At 40.1% G+C, this 12,556-nt stretch overlaps 1 protein-coding gene across 2 annotated transcripts in view; it reads left to right on the top strand.

Moving 5' to 3' along the window:
* The first annotated feature begins 363 nt into the window (after window positions 1-363).
* Window positions 364-12,556, top strand: part of Rala (RAS like proto-oncogene A) — a 49,433-nt gene continuing 37,240 nt past the window's right edge. Inside the window, exon 1 of one of the 2 annotated variants that reach the window (XM_027409387.2) lies at window positions 364-477. The gene's annotated coding sequence lies outside the window, so the exon portion shown is untranslated. Of the gene's footprint in view, window positions 478-729; window positions 857-12,556 lie in introns of those variants that run through there. The other variant, XM_027409386.2, reaches the window with a different exon arrangement.

Raw genomic sequence — 12,556 nt, 5'->3', positions numbered from 1 at the left:
CAAGTCGTTGGTTCTCAATCTGGGGCCAAGGGAGACAAGAATTTTAAAGTCAACGAAAGAATGTGTGTCAGCTAATAGACGCTAGGTAAGGTATTTCGAACTTATGGGAAGATTTAAAGAAAACAACCAATTCAGGTAAACTACTAATTTAAGACATCTAATCAGTGTGTCACCCGGCCACCGCCTTATCTCTGCGCCATATCTAGTGTCAAGGGGGACCAGATGCCCATCCGCAGAGGCCAGTCCCACTCACAGAGGTCAGTTCTTCAGGGTAACCACTGGGACCGTCCAACCAGAACAGGAGACCAACCCACCTCCCAGGACTTGATCTGTGATAAACCACGTGGCAAACAGCCTGCCAGAGGAGCCAGCAGCCCCCAGAAGCAAGATGGCGGCCTCTCCCTCCCCTTTCTCCAGGAGCCCCTCCGTGTCCTGAGGAGGCGAAGACGCCAGGGAACCCCGGTCAGGCATTGGGAGGTAATTGTGCCTCGCAGATGGAGAGACTAACGTGAGGCCGCCTGCAGGCTGTCCCACTGCGCCTCACCCGTGCCGGCAGAGCCTTTGTTCGCGGCCGCCATGGCCTTTGAGGCCCCGCGGACCGGAAGTTCCATCAGGCGCCCCGCCCCTCTCCCCCGCGCCCCGGAAGTGATCTGGGGCGGCTGCTGCAGAGCGGCCGGGAGGAGGGTGGGTCTCCCCAGAGCGGAGCGCCGGAGTCCTCCTCCTCCGCCGCCCAGGCCGCCGCCGCCCTCCGGACTCCTGCCGCGCCCCGCGCGGAACTCCGAGCGCAGTGCCGAGCACGGTCCGATCGGCACAGCCGAGGTCCGACAGCCCGCGGGGCGAGCGGCTCGCGGTGCAGGTGAGCGCCCGCCGGCTGGGGAGGCCGGGCCGCGGCGGGGGTGTGTCCGACGGGCCAGGCCCGCGGCCGCCGAGCTTGCACGTCCCGCCAGCCGCCCGGGCTAGAACCCGTCAGCGCCCCGACAGCGGGCGGCCTCTCGGGAAGGTCACCTGCATCACGCCGGTGGCTCCCAGGGCCGCGCCCGGGCGGTGCCCGCGACCTGGGGCCGCCGCAGCCGCAGTCCCTGCGCCGCACTCCACCCCTGTCCTCCCTCTCTTTCAATCCACTTCTTGCCGGTACAGAGCAGCTGCTTTTCAAGCTTCTCCGCCGGGGTTTGGTGCCAATTAAGAAATGGCTTTTTCAGACTGAAGTCTTTAGACGCTTCGCGTCCAGCTGAAAGCTCATGGGCTCTTGTACAGGTTTAGCCTCTAGAAGAGGAAGGGAATGTGGGCATTGTGTGATGGGGGTGTCTTCCGCGCTTGGTTCCTGAAAGATGTCCAAGAGTAGAAGATAAGATTTGTGTGCTTTAATTGGGTATATGTGTGTTTGAGTGGACGGGCGTGGCGGCTTGAGGTGGACTTGGGGTAAAGTAAGGAATTAACTGGCCTTTGCTTTGAAACCAGAATGCCCAGGATTGTTGAGAGCTCATCCAAGTGTCTCTGAGCTACTGTGAGAACTCTGGTGCCACGCCCTACCTGCCAAGCTGGAAGGGACCCAATCCACAGTTTGGGTTTGTGTACCGGGAGAGCCTTTATTTCTGTAAATTCTTTTCCTGTAAATAAATTACAGCCTTAACCACGTTCCCAAAATTAGGTAACAGATTCGTTACAACGTAGAAGTCATTCCTTTTGGCTTATGTTTGTTAATATGTCTAAGAGTATCATTGGCTTATGGTTTTTTTTGTTGTTGTTGTTATCTGTTGATACAGTATTCTTGTAAATGACTCTTGTGACCGTTAAGATGTTTCTTACACCTTAACTTTTTTGAGAGTAGGAGCCATTTCATCTTCCCTTCTGTTTCCATGTGAAGTCCTTGGAATTCCCTACATTGCTTCACTGACTGAACGAATGTGTAGTTGATTTCATAGTCACTTTCCAGAAGCAATTGATTTTGGCTGGAGGTGTATGTAGTTAAATGACAGTAGTCCCCTAGAAAGGGTACTAGAGTCAATCTCTAGCAAGGCCCCAGACGATTTTGTTAGAATAGAGTTGTTCCTTTGAGATTCTTGGAGCATAAAACTTTGCTTTGACTTTTTGTTCTTCAAAAGATCAAAGAACAACTCAAGAAGAATTTGCTTTTCACAGCTCTGTTCTTCGAAAAGTTAAAAATATTTAGAGATTATGATTAGATGATATAATAATTTATGTTTCATGGTTACACATTTACTTCTAGAGCATATCCAGAGTTAGAAGGAAGAGATTTCCTGGCAACAGGCAGCAAGTGTATGCTTGGAGTTGATAACCATACCCAATCTTAATAAGAAAAGAGGAAGTTAAGAGTTGATGCTGCTTGGAAATACACTGCAGAGCAGAGTGGCTCATTTTGAAGTCTTCTAACACCCCGATGTGACCTTGGCATCTTTTCCCAACAGGCACTTTCATGTTTCTGTTCTGAGATCTACATGTTTCTCTGCTGAATGTGCAATTGTGTGTAACATTTATTTTGAAGCAGTATTGCATTACAACACTTTTCCCTTAGGGTTTTCAGGGTTAAACTAATTATAGGAAAGAATCTTGCTCACCACTTTAAAGAGAATATTTTGGACTGTAGATGATTGCATTATTTTCAGTTTAGGGATGTATAAAGAAGAACAAGCTGCTGATGTCTTATTCTAGTATATGGTGGCCCTGCCCTAGGGGGCTTTCTAAAAAACACTGTTTCTACAGAGCACAAATAAATGTACCAATATTACTTCTTATATATGGGACCACCAAACTAATATGTTCTTATATTCTTTCATAAATGGTAAGGACAGTCATTTTACAAATACTGTAATAAGAATCTGTGAATGTTAACTAGGGAAGAGATTACGATCTTGAAGTGGTAGGAGACAATAAGTTTCCATTGTTTTATAAGACATTTTATTCTTAGATTAAGGAGAGAGAAGCCTTTGGTTTCTTTTTTCTTTATTTTATTTGCATTGTTATGAAGGTGTCTGGAGCAGAAGTTACAGACAGTTAGGAGCTGCCATGTGGGTACTGGGAATTGAACCCAGGTCCTCTGGAAAAGCCAGTGCTCTTAACCACTGAGCCATCTCTCTACCCAAGCCTTTGGTTTCTTATATAATTTTTTTTATTTTTATTTGCATGTATGTGTGAGAGTGTCAGACTTATAGTTACAGACAGTTGTTAGCTGCCATGTGGGTGCTGGGAATTGAACCTGTATCCTCTGGAAGAGCAGTCAGTGCTCTTAACCACTGAGCCACCACTCCAGCCCAAGCCTTTGGTTTTTTAACATTACTATATAGAGGTTAGGTTTCCCTTCTTTAATTCAACAGCCATCTTGGCATTAATAGTTTTCATATATTGATTACCCCTCTTACTTGAGGATTGTGATGATGCTAGTACTGCTTATATTTTTTTTTCTTTATCGCCTCAATATCTCTGCAAGATGGGTGGGCTTCCGGAGTGCTAAGTGATGTTATTTGGCCAGAGGCATAACTCATAAGGCAGTGTGTACTAGAGCTTGGACTTGAAAGTACAGTAACCAGTTCTAAGAGCACTGAAAATGGCAGCTAATCCTTAAAATCACCGGAAAGGTGATTGTGACTGAGCTGAGCATCCAGAAAGCTTCTTAGCCATGAAGTATGGCCTGGAGTCACAAGTGACCCCAGCCAAGGAACATCAATTGGGAACTGCTGGCATATTTATCTACAGGGTGCTTGCAAACACCATGTACCCCTACATACAGTCAGTGTGCCAAGGTGGAAAGTGGTGCAACATTGTTCTTGCCGATGTCTTGGTAGAATACTAGGAACTCCCCACAGGCACTTTGATGACTTTCTGCTTCTGCAGCACCTGTGTGAGATGAGTGCCATGCCTGTTTGAAATCATGTTTGTTTTCTTGTTCTTTCTGCCACTGGTGTAGGTGGGATCCAAGTAGGACAGTAGGAAGAATGTTTAAAAAAACAAACAAGAGCTGCAGAACTCCGTTCCTGTAGTTCTGATTGCCCCCCCCCCCCCGCCAACCGCAAGTATGTACTTTAAACGTAATACTATGTTTTAATGGGCTTAGTCTGGAGGATGCATCCATCCATTGTTTTAAAAGATGAGACAGGAGAGACTTTTGCTCCAAATGACAAAGCTCCTTTTCAAGCCCCATGAGGAACAGTTATTCTTTGTTTCTGCTTTTAACTGTGGGACACCTTTTTTATTACGTTACTTTGTTTAGAAAAAATTACTTATCAAGGAGACAATGAAATTAAAGCTCTGTGAGTTTTTTAAACTGCAGAAATTTTAGAAGGGAATTTTTATCATTGATTTAATCATACATGAAAGTGAAGGTTTATTTCCTCAAAACCAAGAGAATAATCCATATAAGCCATTAAATAAATATTCTTAAATGCAAAAAACTTTGAAAAGCTGAAGAAATAAGTGCCAATCATGTAGAAATTAAATATGACACTTTTCTGAAAACTCTGCACAGTGTCCTGTATTAGATACAAGAGACAGAATATCTGACATATATAATTTCCTTAACTCTAAGTTCCATTTCTTTTGTTTGATTCAGTTTTGAAACTGTCAGAGTTTCACAGTATAATTATGGACAGTCAACCACAAAATTATGAAATGACCTTGACTTCCAGATGCAGTGTAAAGATATGTAAAAATCCCACGTTGCACAAAGAATATGATGGTGGTATTTTAAGCCACAAGATGTCTGTGTCTTTTTTTTTTTTTTTTTTTTTTTTTTTTTTTTAAGCACAGTCCAGTAGCTATTGTGGTACCCAACACCCGGCCTGACCTAGGTTTTTAAATACAACTTTTGTATATTTCTTGTTTAGTCATATTTTATCCTTTTTTAGGTACATCTCCAAACTGATTATTATTTATGCAGATAAATACTGTTGATTTCTGCTCATTTTCCTGATACCTTGCCAAATTCTTAACTAAGTTACTTTATACTGTTTTAGACTTTCTGATACTGTCACATCATCTGTAAACACAACTCTTCTTCCTTCTCTATGTTTATGTGTTTAAACTTGTCTAGTTACTTTAGCTGATCTCTCTAGAACAATATTAAGTGTCTATATGAATGCATACCTGGATATTGATTTGGTTATGGATATGCATTTCAAAGACCGCAGTTCTCCGCTGTCTCTTTAAGTGAGACTTAACTAGAGATAACTTGAGAGGCAATCAAGGTTGGATTTCCTGGGGGGAACAGCAGACTATAATGATGAGCAATGTTAAGACTGCTTGTTGGTTTTCCAGTTCATGTATGGATTCTGTTTTCTTCCAACTTCTCTGTAGTGTTCTTACAAACTACTGTTGTCTTCTCCCAGCCTCCTAAGCTGCCATAAATATAAAAAATGAGGGGATCTCCTGTAGGATTTCTCTGTCTGAAGTGGTTTCTGAACTTTGTAGATGAATTGAGGTCACTTTATCCTGCTGTGGCATTGGTTCTCTAGGGCATATAGCAAAGCTGATGTGTAATCCGAAGAGTGTATCCTGGGATAACTAAGAGTGCACAGCTATGGGGTAGTTCTAGACAGGATTATCCAAGAGCCTGGATCACCTGGCTTTGAGGTTATCCTTTCTTCAGTTTATTTATGCAGGCCTAGTCCTCTGTGTGGAATGATGTGTTAATGTGAAATGAGGTGTTGGTCCAGCATCCTGCAGACATTTTGTTCATATAATAATATGCAATATATACCAGCATCTAGTCTGTCAAGGCCCAAAGAGCCTGTTTATTTCACTGCTATGTAATTCATACAGAAAACACTTTTCCTGTAGTCTTTTTTTGGTGGGGGGTGGGTAGGATTTCATGTAGCTCAGGTTGACCTGGAATTGCTATGTAGCTAAGGTTGACCTTGAACCTCTGATCCAGCCACCACTTAACAAATACTGGGATTATATGCTTACACCACTATGCCTCACAAGAATAATTTTTTTGTTTGTTTGATGAAGAGGATTGAGCCTAAGATCTTGTGTATGCTGGCAGGTGCTCTTATCACTGAGGTACACCCCAATTAGTACATAGATTCTTATAATTTCTGGGTTATGTAGGTCCATGTGTGAGGCTCAGTCCATATCCTATTGTCCTGTTTAAATCTTTCCTCTCTCAGGGGTGCTGGATGGTAGGCAGTTATTTTCTTGGACCTTAGGCTGCAGAGCTTGTCCCTTTCCATTGCCTTCTGTCCAGAGAAATCTGTCTCCTTTTACCTTCTTTTCTATTTTGTTTCTTTCTTTTTGGGGGGTGGGTGAGGAGGTGGGATGGACTCCCCCCCCAACATCTAGCCTGGAATTTTTGATCCCCTTGCCTCCATTGTGCTAGGATTGCAGGAATGTATCACCTCACTTGGCTCCACTCATCTTTTTTGCTGAAGACATTCAGTCTGTGAAAGAAAATCTCTGTCTTCTGAGGCTTTAGGTTTCTGGGACATCAGCCCTGATCACTTAGTGCTTAGATAATTAGTACCTTTCCCACGGCCCACTAGTCCCTCAGGTCTCCCTGATTCTCCTGTCTGTGTGCTACAATTAGGATAGTTCTGTGTCCCTTACTTTATTATTATTTGCTATTTTTGTTATTTGTTATTTGCTTAGTACCAAATAAATGAAAAACTGGCCTCATCTTATTCTTCCTTTCAGTTCAGAAAATTCAGTCCTGTTTGTGTGTTTTGTTTTTTTTAAGTCTGTATTAGTCTTGTTACAATTATTTGAAATTTGTATATTTATTGGTCATTTGCTTTGGTTTTCTGGGACTTGTCCTTTAATGTTTTGTTCCCCTTTTCTGCAATAAAGGGCTAATTCTTTTTTAAAACATTATTGAAATACAATTCATTTACCACAACCTGCCTTGCAGGATATCTTTAGCTGCTGTATTTCATGCCTCTACAGATTTGCCTATTCTGGATGTTTTAGGATTCCATAGATGGTCTTTTGTATCTGAGTACTTTGTTTAGCATGGTGTTTTTCAGGGTACATCTGTCATAGCATATATGACTACTTCATTTTTTGTATGGTTGAATAATCTGTTGTATGAATATGCTGTGCTTTATCCATTGATTAGTTGATTGATATTTGAGTGCTTCTGCTTGGAGGTTTATGTTAATGTCTTAACACTAAACTGATTCAGCTGACTTACCTTTAAGATTTTGAGGAATGGTCAAAGTATCCGCTAAGGTACCTGTTGCATTTGGTGAAGATTTGGAAGAACCAGCAGTGTGTTTCCAGTTTCATTCCATCTGTATAAACACTTGTTATTGCACTTTTTTTTTTGGTTCATAGCCATTGTAGTAGGTATAATTTCTCATCTGCTAGGGAACTTTTATGTGTGAAGTAATCTGTATTTTAGTACATCATGTCTTTTCTTCTTAATGTTTTACTTCAGGATCAAATGCTGAAAAAGGCTGGCCTTGAACTCAGTGCAGTACCCTTGCCTGTTTCTCAACCTTAGGATTCTAGCTTATAAGTAGCAGTAATTGATGCCTGAAATAGCTAATGAAAAGCTCTACCTAGATCCAGATTTTATGCGACATCAGACTAGGAAAGTGAAAGATGGTATTTGGGGTATGATAGATCTGGGCTCGAGCTATAGCTGTGTTGAGTGCCTACTTAGCACACAAGGCCCTGGGATTGATCCCCAGTACTGAAGAAAAACTTAACCTATGGGAGAATCAACTGTCTTTTAAAATAGAGAGCTAGATACTTTTCATGTAGTCTATGACTTAAGAAGTATGTGTCAATTTAGGATATAAGGTTATTGTTAGCTAAATAACTCATGAGTTCCCTTGAATCCCCTCTTTAATCTTGATTTATTCTGCAGGTATGTCAAATCTTTTAATATTGTGACATAACTTTTAAAAAAAAACTTGAAAAAATCATGTTTTTAAAGTAAGTTTATGATTTTGTGTTAGGCTGAATTTACAGCTATCCTGAGCCACATGTTGGACACACCTGTAACATGAGTATTAAGACCTAATAATTCCTGATTTAGAGAAACCGAAGGAATTACTCTTTTAGAGAAAAACACCTAAAATTTTGCTAACATAAGATATACAGTTGTTTGTTACCATAAATCTTTACGCCAAAAGCTGCCGAGCCCTACTGCCACGTGGGTGGTCTCCACCAGCCGCCCAAGTTCTGCCGGCCACGTGGATGGACAAAATAATACAGAGACTTCTATTATGTACAAATGCTGCTTGGCCAATGACTAGGATTCTCATCTGTTAGCTCAGTCTTAATTATCATAAATCTATATATTTTATAAGACTTATCAGATGCCTTCCATTGGCACCCCCCCTTGCCAGTGGATCACATCGCGACACGACGCTGGAGGAATAGTGGAGGGGAAAAGGGGACACTTCCTTAAATTTTCCTTAAAAGTTGTCCTTCCTTAAATATGAGTCTCCCTGCTATGTCACTCCCTGCCTGGATCACCACTTCTTACTACATTCCCAGAATCCTCCTCGACTCCTAGTCCTGCCTACCTTGCTGCCTCATTGGCCAAACAGTTCTTTATCATCCAATAAGACAAACACATAAACAGAAGTACATTCCCCATCAATTGGTGGTTAACAAACTTATGAAATGGGAGAGCAGACAAACTGGCAGAGTTAAGGGTGAGCAGAAACTCTCCAGCCCTACTTCTGTTACTGCCACATCCAGCTGTAAAAAAAGTCCTTCTTTACTTGACTTTGGGCAACAGCTATCAAAAGCCTCAAGAGAACAATTTCTCTAACAAGATACAGTAGATATTTTATACCAGGGATTAGAAGACTACCATTCACAGGCCAAATTTGGCCCAGTCTTTTTTTGTATGGGGCAAACTAATTTTTTTTTTTTTACATTTTTAAAAGAAAGACATTCATGATTGAGACCATATGTGGTCTATAAAGCTTAGTATTTACTACTATTTGGAGAAAGTCTTCTGACTTGTTTTTGTATCATTAGCTACCTTTGTGCAGAAAAAAAAAACAAACATGGTTAAGGAAAGGCGATAATGCTGCCAACCATGGCACTGCAGAAATAACCATCCTTTTCTTTATTTAAATAAAGTATTTAAGTCAGAAAAAAAAAAAAGAATTGTAAATGTGACTCTTTTGAACTCCCAAGTAAATTTCCTTTTTAGTTCACTAACAAGATTTATGTTTAACATTAGCATCTTTGATGAGTTTGATACTATTAAAAAGTGTGTGTGTGTGTGTGTGTGTGTGTGTGTATGTATGTATGTATGTATATATGTATGTATGTATGTATGTATCTGTGTGTTTATCTGCTGTGTATAAATGAGTGCCCAAGAAGGCCCAAAGAGGGTGGGATCCCCTGAAGCTTGAGGTATCAGTGGTTATAAGCTGTCTGACATGGGTGTTGGGAATTGAACTTCTGTCCTTTGGAAATGCAACAAATGCTCTGAGCTGTGCCACTGCTTTCTAGTGCCACTGTTAAAACTTTAAATTGTTAAAATACATTGTCAAAATTTGTGGGATAGCAAGTAGCAAGACAAAATGTCTACAGTGGAGGAGTTAGAGTATTTATAGGGCATACTGGCTGTATCTCTTAAGTGAATGGTATAACGGTGACTACAAAACTGCAGAGCCCACATTTTAGGACTAGAGTAACCAAAAATGGTAGTTTCATGATATTGTGCACACACACACACACACACACACACACACACACACACACACACACCTTAGTATGCATATGATTAAATATTTAAACATGAAACTTAACTAATTTTGTGTATATGGTGTTATTTGGCTTTTTTCTTTTTGAGACAGGACCTTTCTCTGTAGTACCAGTATTATAAGTGTGAATGAACCACTATACCTGTTCTATCTATATCACCTATTTGTTAAAGATCCAGTGAGGGCTAATGATATGGTTCAGCGAGTAAAGATACTAGATGCCAGGACTAACAACCTTAGTTTCATCTGCAGAACCCTCATAGTATAAGGAGAGAATCAATTTCCACAAGTTGTCCTCTGACCTCCACCTACTCACAGTGGCATACTTCATCCACATTCATGTAACACACACACACACAATAAATGTAAAACAAATTTAATAGAGATCAAATGAGAAGCTGGATGTGGTCACATGTTTGTAACCTCATCTCTTAGGATGCTGAGACAAGATGACTGAAAATCACATGAAACCAGACTGGGCTACATAGTGAGTCCTGTCTCCAAAAACTAAAAAGTAAAATTAATATAAATTGAACAAATGAGAATTCATTTGAAATGTTTTATTTTGAAACTTTTCACACCTACAGAAAAGTTAAAAGAGCAGTACATTGGATACATACAAACCCACACCTGTATTCACCATCCACTGACTATCATTTTTTCAGGTTATTCATTCATCCATCTATTCATTCAGCTTGGTGTTGGAGATTGAACTGAAGGCCTCGTGCATCTGCTGGGTGCGCTACTGATGAGCTACATGCCAACCCTGATTTTCATTTTGCTACCTTTGCTTTTCTTAAATTCTTTTCCAGGAATTTTCTCTTTACCCTTTCTGGACAGAAGATAAATATTGAATCATATAATATGTGGAATTTCTGCTGTTTTTTTTTTTTTAAACTTGGCTTGCTTTTTATGGCTTGTTCATTTTGTAACAAGTACTAGTAGTTTTTCCATTTTTATTATGAGTTGTATTCCATCCTGCAAATACATTACATTTTGCTTGTTCATTCATTGGTTGATGGATATCTGGATTATTTCTATGGATTTGGGGTTTTTAATATTAAATAATGTTGCTGTGAATGTTCACATAAAAACTTTTATGTTTTATAAAAGTTTTTATGTGAACATGTTTCATTTCTCTTGGTATATACCCAGAGAAATTGCTGGGTTGTGTGGTACATTTATTCTTAACTTTTTATGAAACTGCCAAGCTGTCTTCTAAATTGTTAACTACCTTTTCATTCCCTTCACCAGCTTTTGAGGGCTCCTGTTTGAAGGCTCAGCCATAAGAACATGTTTACTAGCCATTGTTAAGGCTTGTTTTTATTGTCACTTTGTATTACATTGCTATTCTAATGGATATAAAATGACATCTCATGGTAGTGAATTTTGTTTATGTAGTTGTTTTTGTCTCCACTTCCCAGGTTCTGGGATTACATGTGTTCATGGCCATTTTCATGGTACTGAAGATTGAACTTTGTGCTTGCTAGGCAAGCTCTCTTCAGACTGAGCTACATCTCTAGCCCTCCTTGTGATTTGATTTGATGTCTCTTATGACCATGGTGTTACGCATCTTGATTTAGTTTTGTTGTGGTGGAGTGAGAAGTGGATAGTTAATTCCGTCTCTAAAAGGGAGAAATGATACACAGACATCATATGTGTGCTTGTCTTATGGTGTTATATCATTCTGTTGCAAATAGAAGGTTGGTTAATTATGAAGTATTTAAAAATAAAAATATGTTTGTTACCTGATTAATTTTGGCTCTGATCAGACTTTATGAGTAGCACTTTTTCCAAACACATTTAACACATGGTTTAAGATAAAACATCCCAACGTTTTCTGCCTCCTAAGGAGGTTAAGGTACCCATAATTACAGTGAAATAACTTGATAATGGCCCAACCCTACTTCTTCTAGCCATTCTTTTTATCTGTTTTCTTTAGCTGTCAGAGTAGGGTTATATCCAACTGATTTGGAGTTCCTGCATTCCTACAGATTGCTGAAATCAATCTTATATTTAGTTTGGTCCCCTTCCACATTCACTGAAGTGGGGTTCTCAAGCTGTGTCAGTGCCCATATGTTACATGATTCATCTTTGAGGTGATTTTTTTTTTTTTTTAAGTAAGGCATTGCCAGTTCATTTTCATGACTGGGTGTGTGATAGGTATGTTGACAATGGTAGCTGATCTTCCTGCTTGAAACCAGATTTTTTTTCCTTCTCACTTGAAGTTGTTGGTTGTTGTTATCTAAATCCTGAATCGGTAACACAATTAGTTGTTCATGTAGTTGAGCAAGTAATTTTGAAATCTGTGTGGATTTTGCATTTCTTCCATATACTGCCTTCCAATATATGGATGATTTTTTTCGGCGTATAAAAAGGGACAGATTTAAAAGGTCATCTAGTGTATTTTTCCACCTGCAGGAGAAGCATCTTAGTGGTTAACTGTAATAGGTTCTCTAACAAAAGATAGTTGTAAAGAAAAAATAACAAATTTATTAATGTATGTGGCACACATCATGAGAGGAAAGCTCAATGAAGAGTAACAAAGCAGTAGCTAATGTAGCATCGTCAACAAAGAATAGCATATTTGTAGAGGAACTGGGAAGAGGTGTGCACGGAAAGAAGCTAATGGAGTGAGATTTATAAATGGATTTTATTGGTGTTGTCTAGAATCTACTGTAGTGAAGGTTTTTCCTGTCTCTTGGCAAAAAAGAGGTGGATACAGAGCTGGCCCTTACTTTCTATCTCTTGATTGCCTTCAGCTTAAAAAAAAAAAAAAAAAAAGGTCAGAGGCATGGTTTCTGTTTTTTCCCCACACCTTAAAAATACACACACACACAATTATCCAGTCACTAGCCATGATTAAACAC

The sequence above is a fragment of the Cricetulus griseus genome, chromosome 3, assembly GCF_003668045.3.
Source record: "Cricetulus griseus strain 17A/GY chromosome 3, alternate assembly CriGri-PICRH-1.0, whole genome shotgun sequence".
In the NCBI taxonomy this organism is placed as follows: Eukaryota; Metazoa; Chordata; class Mammalia; order Rodentia; family Cricetidae; genus Cricetulus; species Cricetulus griseus.
This window is presented reverse-complemented; position numbering and strand designations above follow the sequence as displayed.